Below are 27500 nucleotides of genomic sequence, written 5' to 3' on the forward strand. Positions count from 1 at the left end.
GTGTTGTGTTGACATGCTGATTGCCTGCTGTGTGTTGTGTAGACATGCTGACTGGCTGCTGTGTGTTGTGTAGACATGCTGATTGGCTGCTGTGTGTTGTGTAGACATGCTGATTGGCTGTCAGGAAGCCAGTACCCAGTTGCACAGGGCGGGGTCGAGACCCAGGGTCTCGAGCTTGATGACGAGCTTGGAGGGTACTATGGTGTTGAATGCCGAGCTGTAGTCGATGAACAGCATTCTCACATAGGTATTCCTCTTGTCCAGATGGGTTAGGGCAGTGTGCAGTGTGGTTGAGATTGCATCGTCTGTGGACCTATTTGAGCGGTAAGCAAATTGGAGTGGGTCTAGGGTGTCAGGTAGGGTGGAGGTGATATGGTCCTTGACTAGTCTCTCAAAGCACTTCATGATGACGGAAGTGAGTGCTACGGGACGGTAGTCGTTTAGCTCAGTTACCTTAGCTTTCTTGGGAACAGGAACAATGGTGGCCCTCTTGAAGCATATGGGGACAGCAGACTGGTATAGGGATTGATTGAATATGTCCGTAAACACACCAGCCAGCTGGTCTGTGCATGCTCTGAGGGCGCGGCTGGGGATGCCGTCTGGGCCTGCAGCCTTGCGAGGGTTAACACGTTTAAATGTTTTACTCACCTCGGCTGCAGTGAAGGAGAGACCGCATGTTTCCGTTGCAGGCCGTGTCAGTGGCACTGTATTGTCCTCAAAGCGGGCAAAAAAGTTATTTAGTCTGCCAGGGAGCAAGACATCCTGGTCCGTGACTGGGCTGGATTTCTTCCTGTAGTCCGTGATTGACTGTAGACCCTGCCACATGCCTCTTGTGTCTGAGCCGTTGAATTGAGATTGTGTTGTGTGGACATAGTGATTGGCTGCTGTGTGTTGTGTAGACATGCTGATTGGCTGCTGTGCGTAGACATTGAGTGTACCAAAACATTAGGAACACCTTCCGAACAACCTCGATTCGTAAGGGCCTCTACAAGAAAGCGTTCCACAGGGATGCTGGCCCATGTTGACTCCAATGCCTCCCAACAGTTGTGGCAAGTTGGCTGCATGGCCTTTTGGGTGGTGGACCATTCCTGATACCCAGCAGGAGGCGTGGCCTTTTGGGTGGTGGACCATTCCTGATACCCAGGGGGTGGTGGACCACACTGACCATTCCTGATACCCAGCAGGAGGCGTGGCCTTTGGGTGGTGGACCATTCCTGATACCCAGCGGGGGACACTGTAAAACCCAGCAGTGAACTCAAACTGCTGCGTAATATGACCATCCCCCGTTCAAAAGGGACTTAAATCTTCTGTCTTCACCCACTGAATGGCACACACACACACACACAATCCTGTCTCCTCCCCTTCATCTGCACTGATCGAAGTGGATTTAACAAGTGACATCAATAAGGGAACCATATCTTTCACTTGGTCAGTCTGTCATTTTTTTTTTAAAGAGCAGGTGTTCTTAATGTTTTGTCCACTCAGTGAATTTTTTTTTGCTGTTGATTGAGAGTTGTACTGACCACTAGAGAGACTCCGTCGTGAACCAGGGAGGTGGAGGCGTACAGATGAGAATCCAGCTTCCCCACATACAGAGTGGGCCTAAAACACACAAGATAAATGACATAAAGAATGACAGGAAAAAGAGGGTTTGAAACACCGTCAATTACATTGTAATGCAACCCATTAAGAAAATGACTGTAAAAACTGTTAAAATCCCCTGTGGTTGATGAGGAATTGAACAAATTGTATGGTTATAGAGAGATGAGGCAAAAAGAATAGCAAATAAGTCTGGCTGTACAACCGATTGGCAAACATACTGCAAATTGAGAAATCATGTGACTAAACTGATTAAAAAGAAGAAGAAACTAAACTATGAAACAAAGATAAATGACAGAAAGAATGATAATAAAAAGCTTTGGATAATGGAATTTTGGGGGAAGAAAGGCTAACAGAACACAGAGCATGTTCTTTAATGGAAGCCTCTCCAACATAATTGAGGTAGAATCAGGAATTCCCCAGGGCAGCTGTCTAGGCCCCTTACTGGTAGAATCAGGAATTCCCCAGGGCAGCTGTCTAGGCCCCTTACTGGTAGAATCAGGCATTCCCCAGGGCAGCTGTCAAGGCCCCTTACTGGTAGAATCAGGCATTCCCAGGGCAGCTGTCAAGGCCCCTTACTGGTAGAATCAGGAATTCCCCAGGGCAGCTGTTTAGGCCCCTTGCAGGGAGAATTAGGCATTCCCCAGGGCAGCTGTTTAGGCCCCTTACTTTTTTCAATCTTTACTAACGACATACCACTAGCTTTTGAGTGAAGCCAGTGTGTCTATATATGCGGATGACTCAACACTATACACGTCAGCTACTACATCGACTGAAATGACTGCAACACTTAACAAAGAGCTGCAGTTAGTTTCAGAATGGGTGGCAAGAAATGTCAGTCCTAAATAATTTAAGAACTAAAAGCATTGTATTTAGGGCAAATCATTCATGAAACCCTAAAGCTCAACTAAATCTTGTAATAAATAATGTGGAAATTGAGCAAATTGAGGTGATTAAACTACTCTTACACAAGCTGTGTGTGTGTCTGTGTGTGTGTGTGTGTGTGTGTGTGTGTGTGTGTGTGTGTGTGTGTGTGTGTGTGTGTCTTACACCAGCTGTGTGTGTGTGCTAGCCTGCTCAGTGACAAACTGGTAGCTCCACTTCATGGTGTGTGTGTCGTGGGACGAGAAGGTGAGGTAACGCAGCGTCTCCATGGCAACTGACAGGTGAGGGGCGTGTCTCAGAGAGTCCTGGCTGTACAGGTAAACCCCCACCACAGGTGACCCATAGTTTTGCATCCACAGGACGTCACCTGGGATAGAGGAGAGGAGGGTTAGCGACAGAGAGAGAGGAGGAGGGTTAGCGACAGAGAGAGGAGAGGAGGATAAGAGACAGAGAGAGAGGAGAGGAGAGTTAGAGACAGAGAGAGAGGAGAGGAGGGTTAGAGACAGAGAGGAGGAGACGAGGGTTAGAGACAGAGAGAGAGAGGAGGGTTAGAGACAGAGAGATAGGAGAGGAGGGTTAGAGACAGAGAGATAGGAGAGGAGGCTTAGAGACAGAGAGAGGGGAGAGGAGGGTTAGAGACAGAGAGAGGGGAGAGGAGGGTTAGAGACAGAGAGAGAGGAGAGGAGGGTTAGAGACAGCGAGAGGAGAGGAGGCCTGTCAGGTGTTTATTGTAACAGGCCTGTCAAGTGTTTATTGTAGCAGGCCTGTCAGGTGTTTATTGTAACAGGCCTGTCAGGTGTTTATTGTAACAGGCCTGTCAGGTGTTTATTGTAACAGGCCTGTCAAGTGTTTATTGTAACAGGCCTGTCAGGTGTTTATTGTAACAGGTTTTTATTGTAACAGGCCTGTCAGGTGTTTATTGTAAGAGGCCTGTCAGGTGTTTATTGTAACAGGTGTTTATTGTAACAGGCCTGTCAGGTGTTTATTGTAAGAGGCCTGTCAGGTGTTTATTGTAGCAGGCCTGTCAGGTGTTTATTGTAGCAGGTGTTTATTGTAGCAGGTGTTTATTGTAGCAGGTGTTTATTGTAGCAGGACTGTAAGGTGTTTATTGTAACAGGTGTTTATTGTAACAGGCCTGTCAGGTGTTTATTGTAACAGGTGTTTATTGGGAAACACATTAATTATCTGTCTGGTTGGGGAACACAGTAATTACCTGACGGTAAAACGTACCTGACTCTCTGTCTACGGTCACCACCAACCCATCCCCACTGGAGACAAGATGGGCCATCTCTGGAGAAACAACTGCATTATCATACTGTGCAGAACTAGATAAGTACATTATAGTATACTGGTGTACCTACTGTAGTACATCATAGTATACTGCGTACCTACTGTAGTACATCATAGTATACTGGCGTACCTACTGTAGTACATCATAGTATACTGGCGTCCTACTGTAGTACATCATAGTATACTGGCGTACCTACTGTAGTACATCATAGTATACTGGCGTACCTACTGTAGTACATCATAGTATACTGTCTACTGTAGTACATCATAGTATACTGGCGTACCTACTGTAGTACATCATAGTATACTGGTGTACCTACTGTAGTACATCATAGTATACTGGCGTACCTACTGTAGTACATCATAGTATACTGTACTGTAGTACATCATAGTATACTGGTGTACCTACTGCAGTACATCATAGTATACTGGCGTACCTACTGCAGTACATCATAGTATACTGGCGTACCTACTGCAGTACATCATAGTATACTGTACCTACTGCAGTACATCATAGTATACTGGCGTACCTACTGCAGTACATCATAGTATACTGGCGTACCTACTGCAGTACATCATAGTATACTGGCGTACCTACTGCAGTACATCATAGTATACTGTTTACCTACTGCAGTACATCATAGTATACTGGCGTACCTACTGCAGTACATCATAGTATACTGGCGTACCTACTGCAGTACATCATAGTATACTAACCTACTGCAGTACATCATAGTATACTGGCGTACCTACTGCAGTACATCATAGTATACTGGCGTACCTACTGCAGTACATCATAGTATACTGGCGTACCTACTGCAGTACATCATAGTATACTGGCGTACCTACTGCAGTACATCATAGTATACTGGCGTACCTACTGCAGTACATCATAGTATACTGGCGTACCTACTGCAGTACATCATAGTATACTGGCGTACCTACTGCAGTACATCATAGTATACTGGCGTACCTACTGCAGTACATCATAGTATACTGGCGTACCTACTGCAGTACATCATAGTATACTGGCGTACCTACTGCAGTACATCATAGTATACTGGCGTACCTACTGCAGTACATCATAGTATACTGGCGTACCTACTGCAGTACATCATAGTATACTGGCGTACCTACTGCAGTACATCATAGTATACTGGCGTACCTACTGCAGTACATCATAGTATACTGGCGTACCTACTGCAGTACATCATAGTATACTGGCGTACCTACTGCAGTACATCATAGTATACTGGCGTACCTACTGCAGTACATCATAGTATACTGGCGTACCTACTGCAGTACATCATAGTATACTGGCGTACCTACTGCAGTACATCATAGTATACTGGCGTACCTACTGCAGTACATCATAGTATACTGGCGTACCTACTGCAGTACATCATAGTATACTGGCGTACCTACTGCAGTACATCATAGTATATACTGGCGTACCTACTGTAGTACATCATAGTATACTGGCGTACCTACTGTAGTACATCATAGTATACTGGCGTACCTACTGTAGTACATCATAGTATACTGGCGTACCTACTGCAGTACATCATAGTATACTGGCGTACCTACTGTAGTACATCATAGTATACTGGCGTACCTACTGCAGTACATCATAGTATACTGGCGTACCTACTGCAGTACATCATAGTATACTGGCGTACCTACTGCAGTACATCATAGTATACTGGCGTACCTACTGCAGTACATCATAGTATACTGGCGTACCTACTGCAGTACATCATAGTATACTGGCGTACCTACTGCAGTACATCATAGTATACTGGCGTACCTACTGCAGTACATCATAGTATACTGGCGTAGTAGTACATCATAGTATACTGGCGTACCTACTGTAGTACATCATAGTATAATGGCGTACCTACTGCAGTACATCATAGTATACTGGCGTACCTACTGTAGTACATCATAGTATACTGGCGTACCTACTGTAGTACATCATAGTATACTGGCGTACCTACTGTAGTACATCATAGTATACTGGCGTACCTACTGTAGTACATCATAGTATAATGGCGTACCTACTGCAGTACATCATAGTATACTGGCGTACCTACTGTAGTACATCATAGTATACTGGCGTACCTACTGTAGTACATCATAGTATACTGGCGTACCTACTGTAGTACATCATAGTATACTGGCGTACCTACTGTAGTACATCATAGTATACTGGCGTACCTACTGTAGTACATCATAGTATACTGGCGTACCTACTGTAGTACATCATAGTATACTGGCGTACCTACTGTAGTACATCATAGTATACTGGCGTACCTACTGTAGTACATCATAGTATAATGGCGTACCTACTGTAGTACATCATAGTATAATGGCGTACCTACTGTAGTACATCATAATATACTGGCGTACCTACTGTAGTACATCATAGTATACTGGCGTACCTACTGTAGTACATCATAGTATAATGGCGTACCTACTGTAGTACATCATAGTATACTGGCGTACCTACTGCAGTACAGTATATTATCATTGTGTACCTACTGCAGTACATTATATTATCATTGTGTACCTACTGCAGTTCATTGTATTATCATTGTGTACCTACTGCAGTACATTATATTATCATTGTGTACCTACTGCAGTACATTGTATTATCATTGTGTACCTACTGCAGTACATTGTATTATCATTGTGTACCTACTGCAGTCCATTATATTATCATTGTGTACCTACTGCAGTTCATTATATTATCATTGTGTACCTACTGCAGTCCATTATATTATCATTGTGTACCTACTGCAGTACATTGTATTATCATTGTGTACCTACTGCAGTACATTGTATTATCATTGTGTACCTACTGCAGTACATTGTATTATCATTGTGTACCTACTGCAGTACATTGTATTATCATTGTGTACCTACTGCAGTACATTGTATTATCATTGTGTACCTACTGCAGTACATTGTATTATCATTGTGTACCTACTGCAGTACATTGTATTATCATTGTGTACCTACTGCAGTACATTGTATTATCATTGTGTACCTACTGCAGTACATTGTATTATCATTGTGTACCTACTGCAGTCCAGTATATTATCATTGTGTACCTACTGCAGTTCATTATATTATCATTGTGTACGTACTGTAGTCGTGTTTCTCATCGTACGGCGGGGCAGAGTAGTCGTTGTATGTTGCGTTCCACCTCAGCTCCTGTGTCTTCGTATCATACATCGTTATCATGTACTCTGGAATAGGATAGAGTATAGTACTGTAAAGTAGAGTAGAGCTGAGGACAGTAGAGCAGAACTGAGTAGAGCAGAACTGAGTTGATTAGAGTAGAACTGAGGACAGTAGAGTAGAGCAGAACAGAGTAGAGCAGAACTGAGTTGATTAGAGTAGAACTGAGGACAGTAGAGGTGAATGGAGTAGAACAGAGTAGAGTAGAGTTGAACTGAGTAGAGTAGAACTGAATAGAGTAGAACAGAGTAGAGTAGAACTGAGTATAGTAGAACAGAGTAGAGTAGAACAGAGTAGAACTAAGTAGAGTAGAACTAAGTAGAGTAGAACTGAGTAGAGTAGAACTGAGTAGAGTAGAACAGAGTAGAGCTGAGTAGAGTAGAACTGAGTAGAGTAGAACTGAGTAGAGTAGAACTGAGTAGAGTAGAACAGAGTAGAGTAGAACAGAACAGAGTAGAACAGAACAGAGTAGAATTGACTAGTTCCCTGTCTGTCCTATGGTGTGTTGTAGTCAGAATACAGTAGAATTGACTAGTTCCCTGTCTGTCCTATGGTGTGTTGTACTCAGAATACAGTAGTATTGACTAGGTACCTGTCTGTCCTATGGTGTGTTGTACTCAGAATACAGTAGAATTGACTAGTTCCCTGTCTGTCCTATGGTGTGTTGTAGTCAGAATACAGTAGTATTGACTAGGTACCTGTCTGTCTTATGGTGTGTTGTAGTCAGGATACAGTAGTATTGACTAGGTACCTGTCTGTCCTATGTATAGCAGGACTGATGGGAGTCAGTAGTGTTGACTAGGTACCTGTCTGTCCTATGTATAGCAGGACTGATGGGAGTCAGTAGTGTTGACTAGGTACCTGTCTGTCCTATGTATAGCAGGACTGATGGGAGTCAGTAGTGTTGACTAGGTACCTGTCTGTCCTATGTATAGCAGGACTGATGGGAGTCAGTAGTGTTGACTAGGTACCTGTCTGTCCTATGTATAGCAGGACTGATGGGAGTCAGTAGTGTTGACTAGGTACCTGTCTGTCCTATGTATAGCAGGACTGATGGGAGTCAGTAGTATTGACTAGGTACCTGTCTGTCCTATGTATAGCAGGACTGATGGGAGTCAGTAGTGTTGACTAGGTACCTGTCTGTCCTATGTATAGCAGGACTGATGGGAGTCAGTAGTGTTGACTAGGTACCTGTCTGTCCTATGTATAGCAGGACTGATGGGAGTCAGTAGTGTTGACTAGGTACCTGTCTGTCCTATGTATAGCAGGACTGATGGGAGTCAGTAGTGTTGACTAGGTACCTGTCTGTCCTATGTATAGCAGGACTGATGGGAGTCAGTAGTGTTGACTAGGTACCTGTCTGTCCTATGTATAGCAGGACTGATGGGAGTCAGTAGTGTTGACTAGGTACCTGTCTGTCCTATGTATAGCAGGACTGATGGGAGTCAGTAGTGTTGACTAGGTACCTGTCTGTCCTATGTATAGCAGGACTGATGGGAGTCAGTAGTGTTGACTAGGTACCTGTCTGTCCTATGTATAGCAGGACTGATGGGAGTCAGTAGTGTTGACTAGGTACCTGTCTGTCCTATGTATAGCAGGACTGATGGGAGTCAGTAGTGTTGACTAGGTACCTGTCTGTCCTATGTATAGCAGGACTGATGGGAGTCAGTAGTGTTGACTAGGTACCTGTCTGTCCTATGTATAGCAGGACTGATGGGAGTCAGTAGTGTTGACTAGGTACCTGTCTGTCCTATGTATAGCAGGACTGATGGGAGTCAGTAGTGTTGACTAGGTACCTGTCTGTCCTATGTATAGCAGGACTGATGGGAGTCAGTAGTGTTGACTAGGTACCTGTCTGTCCTATGTATAGCAGGACTGATGGGAGTCAGTAGTGTTGACTAGGTACCTGTCTGTCCTATGTATAGCAGGACTGATGGGAGTCAGTAGTATTGACTAGGTACCTGTCTGTCCTATGTATAGCAGGACTGATGGGAGTCAGTAGTGTTGACTAGGTACCTGTCTGTCCTATGTATAGCAGGACTGATGGGAGTCAGTAGTGTTGACTAGGTACCTGTCTGTCCTATGTATAGCAGGACTGATGGGAGTCAGTAGTATTGACTAGGTACCTGTCTGTCCTATGTATAGCAGGACTGATGGGAGTCAGTAGTATTGACTAGGTACCTGTCTGTCCTATGTATAGCAGGACTGATGGGAGTCAGTAGTGTTGACTAGGTACCTGTCTGTCCTATGTATAGCAGGACTGATGGGAGTCAGTAGTGTTGACTAGGTACCTGTCTGTCCTATGTATAGCAGGACTGATGGGAGTCAGTAGTGTTGACTAGGTACCTGTCTGTCCTATGTATAGCAGGACTGATGGGAGTCAGTAGTGTTGACTAGGTACCTGTCTGTCCTATGTATAGCAGGACTGATGGGAGTCAGTAGTGTTGACTAGGTACCTGTCTGTCCTATGTATAGCAGGACTGATGGGAGTCAGTAGTATTGACTAGGTACCTGTCTGTCCTATGTATAGCAGGACTGATGGGAGTCAGTAGTGTTGACTAGGTACCTGTTCTTCCTATGTATAGCAGTGGTGCATTGGGGCAGATGGAGTCAGATGATGATGTGGAGAGGCTGGTCTGTTTCTCTCCTGTCTGGGGGTCCACCACGAACCATACATCCTGCTTCTTACCTAAACAGGTGCACACACACACACACACACACACACAGAGACACGTTAACAATGATGTGACAGCCTCAACACATTACTGATGTCCTGACAACACATTACTGATGTCCTGACAACACATTACTGATGCCCTGACAACACATTACTGATGCCCTGACAACACATTACTGATGCCCTGACAACACATTACTGATGTCCTGACAACACATTACTGATGCCCTGACAACACATTACTGATGTCCTGACAACACATTACTGATGTCCTGACAACACATTACTGATGCCCTGATGACACATTACTGATGTCCTGACGACACATTACTGATGTCCTGACAACACATTACTGATGTCCTGACAACACATTACTGATGTCCTGACAACACATTACTGATGTCCTGACAACACATTACTGATGTCCTGACAACACATTACTGATGTCCTGACAACACATTACTGATGCCCTGACAACACATTACTGATGTCCTGATGGTTGTCCTGACAACACATTACTGATGTCCTGACAACACATTACTGATGCCCTGACAACACATTACTGATGTCCTGACAACACATTACTGATGTCCTGACAACACATTACTGATGTCCTGACGACACATTACTGATGCCCTGACGACACATTACTGATGTCCTGACAACACATTACTGATGCCCTGACAACACATTACTGATGTCCTGACGACACATTACTGATGTCCTGATGGTTGTCCTGACAACACATTACTGATGCCCTGACAACACATTACTGATGTCCTGACGACACATTACTGATGTCCTGATGGTTGTCCTGACAACACATTACTGATGCCCTGACAACACATTACTGATGTCCTGGCAACACATTACTGATGTCCTGATGGTTGTCCTGACAACACATTACTGATGTCCTGACAACACATTACTGATGCCCTGACAACACATTACTGATGTCCTGATGGTTGTCCTGACAACACATTACTGATGTCCTGACAACACATTACTGATGTCCTGACAACACATTACTGATGTCCTGACGACACATTACTGATGTCCTGACGACACATTACTGATGTCCTGACAACACATTACTGATGTCCTGACAACACATTACTGATGTCCTGACGACACATTACTGATGCCCCTGACGACACATTACTGATGTCCCGACAACACATTACTGATGTCCTGACAACACATTACTGATGTCCTGACAACACATTACTGATGTCCTGACGACACATTACTGATGTCCTGACGACACATTACTGATGTCCTGACGACACATTACTGATGCCCTGACAACACATTACTGATGTCCTGACAACACATTACTGATGTCCTGACAACACATTACTGATGTCCTGACAACACATTACTGATGCCCTGACAACACATTACTGATGTCCTGACAACACATTACTGATGTCCTGACAACACATTACTGATGTCCTGACAACACATTACTGATGTCCTGACAACACATTACTGATGTCCTGACAACACATTACTGATGTCCTGACAACACATTACTGATGTCCTGACAACACATTACTGATGCCCTGACAACACATTACTGATGTCCTGACAACACATTACTGATGTCCTGACAACACATTACTGATGTCCTGACGACACATTACTGATGTCCTGACGACACATTACTGATGTCCTGACAACACATTACTGATGTCCTGACAACACATTACTGATGTCCTGACAACACATTACTGATGTCCTGATGGTTGTCCTGACAACACATTACTGATGTCCTGACAACACATTACTGATGTCCTGATGGTTGTCCTGACAACACATTACTGATGTCCTGACAACACATTACTGATGCCCTGACAACACATTACTGATGTCCTGACAACACATTACTGATGCCCTGACAACACATTACTGATGTCCTGATGGTTGTCCTGACAACACATTACTGATGTCCTGACAACACATTACTGATGTCCTGACGACACATTACTGATGTCCTGACGACACATTACTGATGTCCTGACGACACATTACTGATGTCCTGACAACACATTACTGATGTCCTGACAACACATTACTGATGTCCTGACAACACATTACTGATGCCCTGACAACACATTACTGATGTCCTGACAACACATTACTGATGCCCTGACAACACATTACTGATGTCCTGATGGTTGTCCTGACAACACATTACTGATGTCCTGACAACACATTACTGATGACCTGACAACACATTACTGATGTCCTGACAACACATTACTGATGTCCTGACAACACATTACTGATGTCCTGACAACACATTACTGATGTCCTGATGGTTGTCCTGACAACACATTACTGATGTCCTGACAACACATTACTGATGCCCTGACAACACATTACTGATGTCCTGATGGTTGTCCTGACAACACATTACTGATGTCCTGACAACACATTACTGATGTCCTGACAACACATTACTGATGTCCTGACAACACATTACTGATGTCCTGATGGTTGTCCTGACAACACATTACTGATGTCCTGACAACACATTACTGATGTCCTGACAACACATTACTGATGCCCTGACAACACATTACTGATGCCCTGACAACACATTACTGATGTCCTGACAACACATTACTGATGTCCTGACAACACATTACTGATGCCCTGACAACACATTACTGATGCCCTGACGACACATTACTGATGCCCTGACAACACATTACTGATGCCCTGACAACACATTACTGATGCCCTGACGACACATTACTGATGTCCTGACGACACATTACTGATGTCCTGACGACACATTACTGATGTCCTGACAACACATTACTGATGTCCTGACAACACATTACTGATGTCCTGACGACACATTACTGATGTCCTGACAACACATTACTGATGTCCTGACGACACATTACTGATGTCCTGACAACACATTACTGATGTCCTGACAACACATTACTGATGTCCTGACAACACATTACTGATGCCCTGACAACACATTACTGATGTCCTGACAACACATTACTGATGCCCTGACAACACATTACTGATGTCCTGACAACACATTACTGATGTCCTGACAACACATTACTGATGTCCTGACAACACATTACTGATGTCCTGACAACACATTACTGATGCCCTGACAACACATTACTGATGTCCTGACAACACATTACTGATGCCCTGATGGTTGTCCTGACAACACATTACTGATGTCCTGACAACACATTACTGATGTCCTGACAACACATTACTGATGCCCTGACAACACATTACTGATGTCCTGATGGTTGTCCTGACAACACATTACTGATGTCCTGACAACACATTACTGATGTCCTGATGGTTGTCCTGACAACACATTACTGATGTCCTGACAACACATTACTGATGTCCTGATGGTTGTCCTGACAACACATTACTGATGTCCTGACAACACATTACTGATGTCCTGACAACACATTACTGATGTCCTGATGGTTGTCCTGACAACACATTACTGATGTCCCTGACAACACATTACTGATGTCCTGACGACACATTACTGATGTCCTGACGACACATTACTGATGCCCTGACAACACATTACTGATGTCCTGACAACACATTACTGATGTCCTGACAACACATTACTGATGTCCTGACAACACATTACTGATGCCCTGACAACACATTACTGATGTCCTGACAACACATTACTGATGCCCTGACAACACATTACTGATGTCCTGATGGTTGTCCTGACAACACATTACTGATGTCCTGACAACACATTACTGATGTCCTGACAACACATTACTGATGTCCTGACAACACATTACTGATGTCCTGACAACACATTACTGATGTCCTGATGGTTGTCCTGACAACACATTACTGATGTCCTGACAACACATTACTGATGTCCTGACAACACATTACTGATGCCCTGACAACACATTACTGATGTCCTGACAACACATTACTGATGTCCTGACAACACATTACTGATGTCCTGACAACACATTACTGATGTCCTGACAACACATTACTGATGTCCTGACAACACATTACTGATGTCCTGACAACACATTACTGATGTCCTGACAACACATTACTGATGTCCTGACGACACATTACTGATGTCCTGACGACACATTACTGATGTCCTGACGACACATTACTGATGTCCTGACGACACATTACTGATGTCCTGACGACACATTACTGATGTCCTGACAACACATTACTGATGTCCTGACAACACATTACTGATGTCCTGACAACACATTACTGATGTCCTGATGGTTGTCCTGACAACACATTACTGATGTCCTGATGGTTGTCCTGACAACACATTACTGATGTCCTGACGACACATTACTGATGTCCTGACAACACATTACTGATGTCCTGACAACACATTACTGATGTCCTGACAACACATTACTGATGTCCTGATGGTTGTCCTGACAACACATTACTGATGTCCTGACGACACATTACTGATGTCCTGACAACACATTACTGATGTCCTGACAACACATTACTGATGTCCTGACAACACATTACTGATGTCCTGACAACACATTACTGATGTCCTGACAACACATTACTGATGTCCTGACAACACATTACTGATGTCCTGATGGTTGTCCTGACAACACATTACTGATGTCCTGATGGTTGTCCTGACAACACATTACTGATGCCCTGACAACACATTACTGATGTCCTGACAACACATTACTGATGTCCTGACAACACATTACTGATGTCCTGACAACACATTACTGATGTCCTGACAACACATTACTGATGTCCTGACAACACATTACTGATGTCCTGACAACACATTACTGATGTCCTGACGACACATTACTGATGCCCTGACAACACATTACTGATGTCCTGACGACACATTACTGATGCCCTGACAACACATTACTGATGCCCTGACAACACATTACTGATGTCCTGACAACACATTACTGATGTCCTGACAACACATTACTGATGTCCTGATGGTTGTCCTGACAACACATTACTGATGTCCTGACAACACATTACTGATGTCCTGACAACACATTACTGATGTCCTGACGACACATTACTGATGTCCTGACGACACATTACTGATGTCCTGACAACACATTACTGATGTCCTGACGACACATTACTGATGTCCTGACGACACATTACTGATGTCCTGACAACACATTACTGATGTCCTGACAACACATTACTGATGTCCTGACAACACATTACTGATGTCCCTTACTGATGCCCTGACAACACATTACTGATGTCCTGACAACACATTACTGATGTCCTGACAACACATTACTGATGTCCTGATGGTTGTCCTGACAACACATTACTGATGTCCTGACAACACATTACTGATGTCCTGACAACACATTACTGATGTCCTGACGACACATTACTGATGTCCTGACGACACATTACTGATGTCCTGACGACACATTACTGATGTCCTGACAACACATTACTGATGTCCTGACGACACATTACTGATGTCCTGACAACACATTACTGATGTCCTGACAACACATTACTGATGTCCTGACAACACATTACTGATGCCCGACAACACATTACTGATGTCCTGACAACACATTACTGATGTCCTGACAACACATTACTGATGTCCTGACAACACATTACTGATGTCCTGACAACACATTACTGATGTCCTGACAACACATTACTGATGTCCTGATGGTTGTCCTGACAACACATTACTGATGTCCTGACAACACATTACTGATGTCCTGATGGTTGTCCTGACAACACATTACTGATGTCCTGACAACACATTACTGATGTCCTGACAACACATTACTGATGCCCTGACAACACATTACTGATGCCCTGACAACACATTACTGATGCCCTGACAACAAATTACTGATGTCCTGACAACACATTACTGATGTCCTGACAACACATTACTGATGTCCTGACAACACATTACTGATGTCCTGACAACACATTACTGATGTCCTGACAACACATTACTGATGTCCTGATGGTTGTCCTGACAACACATTACTGATGTCCTGACAACACATTACTGATGTCCTGACAACACATTACTGATGCCCTGACAACACATTACTGATGCCCTGACAACACATTACTGATGCCCTGACAACAAATTACTGATGTCCTGACAACACATTACTGATGTCCTGACAACACATTACTGATGTCCTGACAACACATTACTGATGTCCTGACAACACATTACTGATGTCCTGACAACACATTACTGATGCCCTGACAACACATTACTGATGCCCTGACAACACATTACTGATGCCCTGACAACACATTACTGATGCCCTGACAACACATTACTGATGCCCTGACAACAAATTACTGATGTCCTGACAACACATTACTGATGTCCTGACAACACATTACTGATGTCCTGACAACACATTACTGATGCCCTGACAACAAATTACTGATGTCCTGACAACACATTACTGATGTCCTGACAACACATTACTGATGTCCTGACAACACATTACTGATGTCCTGACAACACATTACTGATGCCCTGATGGTTGTCCTGACAACACATTACTGATGTCCTGACAACACATTACTGATGTCCTGACAACACATTACTGATGTCCTGATGGTTGTCCTGACAACACATTACTGATGTCCTGATGGTTGTCCTGACAACACATTACTGATGTCCTGACAACACATTACTGATGTCCTGACAACACATTACTGATGTCCTGACAACACATTACTGATGTCCTGACAACACATTACTGATGTCCTGACAACACATTACTGATGTCCTGACAACACATTACTGATGTCCTGACAACACATTACTGATGTCCTGATGGTTGTCCTGACGACACATTACTGATGTCCTGACAACACATTACTGATGCCCTGACGACACATTACTGATGTCCTGACAACACATTACTGATGTCCTGACAACACATTACTGATGTCCTGACAACACATTACTGATGTCCTGACAACACATTACTGATGTCCTGACAACACATTACTGATGTCCTGACAACACATTACTGATGTCCTGATGGTTGTCCTGACGACACATTACTGATGTCCTGACAACACATTACTGATGCCCTGACGACACATTACTGATGTCCTGACAACACATTACTGATGTCCTGACAACACATTACTGATGTCCTGACAACACATTACTGATGTCCTGACAACACATTACTGATGTCCTGACGACACATTACTGATGTCCTGACAACACATTACTGATGCCCTGACAACACATTACTGATGTCCTGACAACACATTACTGATGTCCTGATGGTTGTCCTGACAACACATTACTGTTGTCCTGACAACACATTACTGATGTCCTGACAACACATTACTGATGCCCTGACAACACATTACTGATGTCCTGACAACACATTACTGATGTCCTGACAACACATTACTGATGCCCTGACAACATATTACTGATGTCCTGACAACACATTACTGATGTCCTGACAACACATTACTGATGTCCTGACAACACATTACTGATGTCCTGACAACACATTACTGATGTCCTGACGACACATTACTGATGTCCTGACAACACATTACTGATGTCCTGACAACACATTACTGATGTCCTGACAACATATTACTGATGTCCTGACAACACATTACTGATGTCCTGACAACACATTACTGATGCCCTGACAACACATTACTGATGTCCTGACAACACATTACTGATGTCCTGACAACACATTACTGATGCCCTGACAACACATTACTGATGTCCTGACAACACATTACTGATGTCCTGACAACACATTACTGATGTCCTGACAACACATTACTGATGTCCTGACAACACATTACTGATGTCCTGATGGTTGTCCTGACAACACATTACTGATGTCCTGACAACACATTACTGATGCCCTGACAACACATTACTGATGTCCTGACAACACATTACTGATGCCCTGACAACACATTACTGATGCCTGACAACACATTACTGATGTCCTGACAACACATTACTGATGTCCTGACAACACATTACTGATGTCCTGACAACACATTACTGATGTCCTGACAACACATTACTGATGTCCTGACGACACATTACTGATGTCCTGACGACACATTACTGATGTCCTGACGACACATTACTGATGCCCTGACAACACATTACTGATGCCCTGACAACACATTACTGATGTCCTGACAACACATTACTGATGTCCTGACGACACATTACTGATGTCTTGACTACACATTACTGATGTCCTGACACACATTACTGATGTCCTGACGACACATTACTGATGCCTGACGACACATTACTGATGTCCTGACAACACATTACTGATGTCCTGACAACACATTACTGATGTCCTGACAACACATTACTGATGCCCTGACAACACATTACTGATGTCCTGACAACACATTACTGATGCCCTGACAACACATTACTGATGTCCTGATGGTTGTCCTGACAACACATTACTGATGTCCTGACAACACATTACTGATGTCCTGACAACACATTACTGATGTCCTGACAACACATTACTGATGTCCTGACAACACATTACTGATGTCCTGATGGTTGTCCTGACAACACATTACTGATGTCCTGACAACACATTACTGATGTCCTGACAACACATTACTGATGCCCTGACAACACATTACTGATGTCCTGACAACACATTACTGATGTCCTGACAACACATTACTGATGTCCTGACAACACATTACTGATGTCCTGACAACACATTACTGATGTCCTGACAACACATTACTGATGTCCTGACAACACATTACTGATGTCCTGACAACACATTACTGATGTCCTGACAACACATTACTGATGTCCTGACAACACATTACTGATGTCCTGACGACACATTACTGATGTCCTGACGACACATTACTGATGTCCTGACGACACATTACTGATGTCCTGACAACACATTACTGATGTCCTGACAACACATTACTGATGTCCTGACAACACATTACTGATGTCCTGATGGTTGTCCTGACAACACATTACTGATGTCCTGATGGTTGTCCTGACAACACATTACTGATGTCCTGACAACACATTACTGATGTCCTGACAACACATTACTGATGTCCTGATGGTTGTCCTGACAACACATTACTGATGTCCTGACGACACATTACTGATGTCCTGACAACACATTACTGATGTCCTGACAACACATTACTGATGTCCTGACAACACATTACTGATGTCCTGACAACACATTACTGATGTCCTGACAACACATTACTGATGTCCTGACAACACATTACTGATGTCCTGACAACACATTACTGATGTCCTGACAACAACACATTACTGATGTCCTGATGGATGTCCTGACAACACATTACTGATGTCCTGACAACACATTACTGATGTCCTGACAACACATTACTGATGTCCTGACAACACATTACTGATGTCCTGACAACACATTACTGATGTCCTGACAACACATTACTGATGTCCTGACAACACATTACTGATGTCCTGACAACACATTACTGATGTCCTGACAACACATTACTGATGTCCTGACAACACATTACTGATGTCCTGACAACACATTACTGATGTACAACACATGATGTCCTGACAACACATTACTGATGTCCTGACAACACATTACTGATGTCCTGACAACACATTACTGATGTCCTGACAACACATTACTGATGTCCTGACATGCCCTGACAACACATTACTGATGCCCTGACAACACATTACTGATGTCCTGACAACACATTACTGATGTCCTGACAACACATTACTGATGTCCCTGACAACACATTACTGATGTCCTGACAACACATTACTGATGTCCTGACAACACATTACTGATGTCCTGACAACACATTACTGATGTCCTGGCGACACATTACTGATGTCCTGACAACACATTACTGATGTCCTGACAACACATTACTGATGTCCTGACAACACATTACTGATGTCCTGACAACACATTACTGATGTCCTGACAACACATTACTGATGTCCTGACAACACATTACTGATGTCCTGACAACACATTACTGATGTCCTGACAACACATTACTGATGTCCTGACAACACATTACTGATGTCCTGACAACACATTACTGATGTCCTGACAACACATTACTGATGTCCTGACAACACATTACTTGTCCTGACAACACATGATGTCCTGACAACACATTACTGATGTCCTGACAACACATTACTGATGTCCTGACAACACATTACTGATGTCCTGACAACACATTACTGATGTCCTGATGTCTGTTACTGATGTCCTGACAACACATTACTGATGTCCTGACAACACATTACTGATGTCCTGACAACACATTACTGATGTCCTGACAACACATTACTGATGTCCTGACATGTCACATTACTGATGTCCTGACAACACATTACTGATGTCCTGACAACACATTACTGATGTCCTGACAACACATTACTGATGTCCTGACAACACATTACTGATGTCCTGACAACACATTACTGATGTCCTGACAACACATTACTGACAACACATCCTGATGTCCTGACAACACATTACTGATGTCCTGACAACACATTACTGATGTCCTGACAACACATTACTGATGTCCTGACAACACATTACTGATGTCCTGACAACACATTACTGATGTCCTGACAACACATTACTGATGTCCTGACAACACATTACTGATGTCCTGACAACACATTACTGATGTCCTGACAACACATTACTGATGTCCTGACAACACATTACTGATGTCCTGACAACACATTACTGATGTCCTGACAACACATTACTGATGTCCTGACAACACATTACTGATGTCCTGACAACACATTACTGATGTCCTGACAACACATTACTGATGTCCTGACAACACATTACTGATGTCCTGACAACACATTACTGATGTCCTGACAACACATTACTGATGTCCTGACAACACATTACTGATGTCCTGACACACACATTACTGATGTCCTGACAACACATTACTGATGTCCTGACAACACATTACTGATGTCCTGACAACACATTACTGATGTCCTGACAACACATTACTGATGTCCTGACAACACATTACTGATGTCCTGACCTGATGTCCTGACAACACATTACTGATGTCCTGACAACACATTACTGATGTCCTGACAACACATTACTGATGTCCTGACAACACATTACTGATGTCCTGACAACACATTACTGATGTCCTGACAACACATTACTGATGTCCTGACAACACATTACTGATGTCCTGACAACACATTACTGATGTCCTGACAACACATTACTGATGTCCTGACAACACATTACTGATGTCCTGACAACACATGATGTCCTGACAACACATTACTGATGTCCTGACAACACATTACTGATGTCCTGACCTGACAACACATTACTGATGTCCTGACAACAACATTACTGATGTCCTGACAACACATTACTGATGTCCTGACAACACATTACTGATGTCCTGACAACACATGATGTCCTGACAACACATTACTGATGTCCTGACAACACATTACTGATGTCCTGACAACACATTACTGATGTCCTGACCTGAACACATTACTGATGTCCTGACAACACATTACTGATGTCCTGACAACACATTACTGATGTCCTGACAACACATTACTGATGTCCTGACAACACATTACTGATGTCCTGACAACACATTACTGATGTCCTGACAACACATTACTGATGTCCTGACAACACATTACTGATGTCCTGACAACACATTACTGATGTCCTGACAACACATTACTGATGTCCTGACAACACATTACTGATGTCCTGACAACACATTACTGATGTCCTGACAACACATTACTGATGTCCTGACAACACATTACTGATGTCCTGACAACACATTACTGATGTCCTGACAACACATTACTGATGTCCTGACAACACATTACTGATGTCCTGACAACACATTACTGATGTCCTGACAACACATTACTGATGTCCTGACAACACATTACTGATGTCCTGACAACACATTACTGATGTCCTGACAACACATTACTGATGTCCTGACAACACATTACTGATGTCCTGACAACACATTACTGATGTCCTGACAACACATTACTGATGTCCTGACAACACATTACTGATGTCCTGACAACACATTACTGATGTCCTGACAACACATTACTGATGTCCTGACAACACATTACTGATGTCCTGACAACACATTACTGATGTCCTGACAACACATTACTGATGTCCTGACACATTACTGACACATTACTGATGTCCTGACAACACATTACTGATGTCCTGACAACACATTATGATGTCCTGACAACACATTACTGATGTCCTGACAACACATTACTGATGTCCTGACAACACATTACTGATGTCCTGACAACACATTACTGATGTCCTGACAACACATTACCTGACAACACATTACTGATGTCCTGACAACACATTACTGATGTCCTGACAACACATTACTGATGTCCTGACAACACATTACTGATGTCCTGACACACACATTACTGATGTCCTGACAACACATTACTGATGTCCTGATGGTTGACAACACATTACTGATGGTTGTCCTGACAACACATTACTGATGTCCTGACAACACATTACTGATGTCCTGACAACACATTACTGATGTCCTGATGGTTGTCCTGACAACACATTACTGATGTCCTGACAACACATTACTGATGTCCTGACAACACATTACTGATGTCCTGACAACACATTACTGATGTCCTGACAACACATTACTGATGTCCTGACAACACATTACTGATGTCCTGACAACACATTACTGATGTCCTGACAACACATTACTGATGTCCTGACAACACATTACTGATGTCCTGACAACACATTACTGATGTCCTGACAACACATTACTGATGTCCTGACAACACATTACTGATGTCCTGACAACACATTACTGATGTCCTGACAACACATTACTGATGTCCTGACAACACATTACTGATGTCCTGATGGTTGTCACATTACTGATGTCCTGACAACACATTACTGATGTCCTGACAACACATTACTGATGTCCTGACAACACATTACTGATGTCCTGACAACACATTACTGATGTCCTGACAACACATTACTGATGTCCTGACAACACATTACTGATGTCCTGACAACACATTACTGATGTCCTGACAACACATTACTGATGTCCTGACAACACATTACTGATGTCCTGACAACACATTACTGATGTCCTGACGACACATTACTGATGCCCTGACAACACATTACTGATGCCCTGACAACACATTACTGATGCCCTGACAACACATTACTGATGCCCTGACAACACATTACTGATGTCCTGACAACACATTACTGATGTCCTGACAACACATTACTGATGTCCTGACAACACATTACTGATGTCCTGACGACACATTACTGATGTCCTGACAACACATTACTGATGTCCTGACAACACATTACTGATGTCCTGACCTGACACATTACTGATGTCCTGACAACACATTACTGATGTCCTGACAACACATTACTGATGTCCTGACAACACATTACTGATGTCCTGATGCCCTGCGACACATTACTGATGTCCTGACAACACATTACTGATGTCCTGACATTACTGATGTCCTGATGCCCTGACACATTACTGATGCCTGACCTTACTGACAACACATTACTGATGTCCTGACAACACATTACTGATGTCCTGACAACACATTACTGATGTCCTGACAACACATTACTGATGCCCTGACAACACATTACTGATGTCCTGACAACACATTACTGATGTCCTGACAACACATTACTGATGTCCTGACAACACATTACTGATGCCCTGACAACACATTACTGATGTCCTGACAACACATTACTGATGTCCTGACAACACATTACTGATGTCCTGACAACACATTACTGATGTCAACACATTACTGATGCACATTACTGATGTCCTGACAACACATTACTGATGTCCTGACAACACATTACTGATGTCCTGACAACACATTACTGATGTCCTGACACACATTACTGATGCCCTGACAACACATTACTGATGTCCTGACAACACATTACTGATGTCCTGACAACACATTACTGATGTCCTGACAACACATTACTGATGTCCTGACAACACATTACTGATGTCCTGACAACACATTACTGATGCCCTGACAACACATTACTGATGTCCTGACAACACATTACTGATGTCCTGACCTGACACATTACTGATGTCCTGACAACACATTACTGATGTCCTGACAACACATTACTGATGTCCTGACAACACATTACTGATGTCCTGACAACACATTACTGATGTCCTGACAACACATTACTGATGCCCTTACTGATGCGACACATTACTGATGCCCTGACAACACATTACTGATGTCCTGACAACACATTACTGATGTCCTGACAACACACATTACTGATGCCCTGACAACACATTACTGATGTCCTGACAACACATTACTGATGTCCTGACAACACATTACTGATGTCCTGACAACACATTACTGATGTCCTGACAACACATTACTGATGTCCTGACAACACATTACTGATGTCCAACACATTACTGATGTCCTGACGACACATTACTGATGTCCTGACAACACATTACTGATGTCCTGACAACACATTACTGATGTCCTGACATGTCACATTACTGATGTCCTGACAACACATTACTGATGTCCTGAACACATTACTGATGTCCTGACAACACATTACTGATGTCCTGACAACACATTACTGATGTCCTGACAACACATTACTGATGTCCTGACAACACATTACTGATGTCCTGACAACCTGACATTACTGATGCCCTGACAACACATTACTGATGTCCTGACAACACATTACTGATGTCCTGACAACACATTACTGATGTCCTGACAACACATTACTGATGTCCCTGACAACACATTACTGATGTCCTGACAACACATTACTGATGCCCTGACAACACATTACTGATGTCCTGACAACACATTACTGATGTCCTGACAACACATTACTGATGCCTGACAACACATTACTGATGTCCTGACAACACATTACTGATGTCCTGACAACACATTACTGATGTCCTGACAACACATTACTGATGTCCTGACACACATTACTGATGTCCTGACAACACATTACTGATGTCCTGACAACACATTACTGATGTCCTGACAACACATTACTGATGTCCTGACAACACATTACTGATGTCCTGACAACACATTACTGATGTCCTGACAACACATTACTGATGCCCTGACGACACATTACTGATGTCCTGACAACACATTACTGATGTCCTGACAACACATTACTGATGCCCTGACAACACATTACTGATGCCCTGACAACACATTACTGATGCCTGACAACACATTACTGATGTCCTGACAACACATTACTGATGCCCTGACGACACATTACTGATGTCCTGACAACACATTACTGATGTCCTGATGGTTGTCCTGACAACACATTACTGATGCCCTGACAACACATTACTGATGTCCTGACAACACATTACTGATGTCCTGACAACACATTACTGATGTCCTGACAACACATTACTGATGCCCTGACAACACATTACTGATGTCCTGACAACACATTACTGATGTCCTGACAACACATTACTGATGTCCTGACAACACATTACTGATGTCCTGATGGTTGTCCTGACACACATTACTGATGTCCTGACAACACATTACTGATGTCCTGACAACACATTACTGATGTCCTGACAACACATTACTGATGTCCTGACAACACATTACTGATGTCCTGACAACACATTATTGATGTCCTGACAACACATTACTGATGTCCTGACAACACATTACTGATGTCCTGACAACACATTACTGATGTCCTGACAACACATTACTGATGTCCTGACAACACATTACTGATGTCCTGATGGTTGTCCTGACAACACATTACTGATGTTCTGACAACACATTTCTGATGTCCTGACAACACATTACTGATGTCCTGACAACACATTACTGATGTCCTGACAACACATTACTGATGCCCTGACAACACATTACTGATGTCCTGACAACACATTACTGATGTCCTGACAACACATTACTGATGTCCTGATGGTTGTCCTGACGACACATTACTGATGTTCTGACAACACATTTCTGATGTCCTGACAACACATTACTGATGTCCTGACAACACATTACTGATGCCCTGACAACACATTACTGATGTCCTGACAACACATTACTGATGTCCTGACAACACATTACTGATGTCCTGACAACACATTACTGATGTCCTGACAACACATTACTGATGTCCTGACAACACATTACTGATGCCCTGACAACACATTACTGATGTCCTGACAACACATTACTGATGCCCTGACAACACATTACTGATGTCCTGACAACACATTACTGATGTCCTGACAACACATTACTGATGTCCTGACAACACATTACTGATGCCCTGACAACACATTACTGATGTCCTGACAACACATTACTGATGTCCTGACAACACATTACTGATGTCCTGACAACACATTACTGATGCCCTGACAACACATTACTGATGTCCTGATGGTTGTCCTGACAACACATTACTGATGTCCTGACAACACATTACTGATGTCCTGACAACACATTACTGATGTCCTGACAACACATTACTGATGTCCTGATGGTTGTCCTGACAACACATTACTGATGTCCTGATGGTTGATGTCCTGACAACACATTACTGATGTCCTGACAACACATTACTGATGTCCTGACAACACATTACTGATGCCCTGACAACACATTACTGATGTCCTGACAACACATTACTGATGTCCTGACAACACATTACTGATGTCCTGACAACACATTACTGATGTCCTGACAACACATTACTGATGTCCTGACAACACATTACTGATGTCCTGACGACACATTACTGATGTCCTGACGACACATTACTGATGTCCTGACAACACATTACTGATGTCCTGACAACACATTACTGATGTCCTGACGACACATTACTGATGTCCTGACGACACATTACTGATGTCCTGACAACACATTACTGATGTCCTGACAACACATTACTGATGTCCTGACAACACATTACTGATGTCCTGACAACACATTACTGATGTCCTGACGACACATTACTGATGTCCTGACGACACATTACTGATGTCCTGATGGTTGTCCTGACACACATTACTGATGTCCTGATGGTTGTCCTGACAACACATTACTGATGTCCTGACAACACATTACTGATGTCCTGACAACACATTACTGATGTCCTGACAACACATTACTGATGTCCTGACAACACATTACTGATGTCCTGACAACACATTACTGATGTCCTGACAACACATTACTGATGCCCTGACAACACATTACTGATGTCCTGACAACACATTACTGATGTCCTGACAACACATTACTGATGCCCTGACAACACATTACTGATGTCCTGACAACACATTACTGATGTCCTGATGGTTGCCCTGACGACACATTACTGATGTCCTGACAACACATTACTGATGTCCTGATGGTTGTCCTGACAACACATTACTGATGCCCTGACAACACATTACTGATGTCCTGACAACACATTACTGATGTCCTGACAACACATTACTGATGTCCTGACAACACATTACTGATGTCCTGACAACACAT

The 27500-nt window shown here is 43.1% G+C and overlaps 1 pseudogene; it reads right to left on the minus strand.

Moving 5' to 3' along the window:
- The window catches only part of LOC135530488 (serine/threonine-protein kinase/endoribonuclease IRE1-like), a 60311-nt pseudogene that overhangs the window by 15788 nt on the left and 17023 nt on the right, over positions 1–27500 (minus strand).

This window comes from Oncorhynchus masou, unplaced genomic scaffold (genome assembly GCF_036934945.1).
Source record: "Oncorhynchus masou masou isolate Uvic2021 unplaced genomic scaffold, UVic_Omas_1.1 unplaced_scaffold_1353, whole genome shotgun sequence".
In the NCBI taxonomy this organism is placed as follows: Eukaryota; Metazoa; Chordata; class Actinopteri; order Salmoniformes; family Salmonidae; genus Oncorhynchus; species Oncorhynchus masou.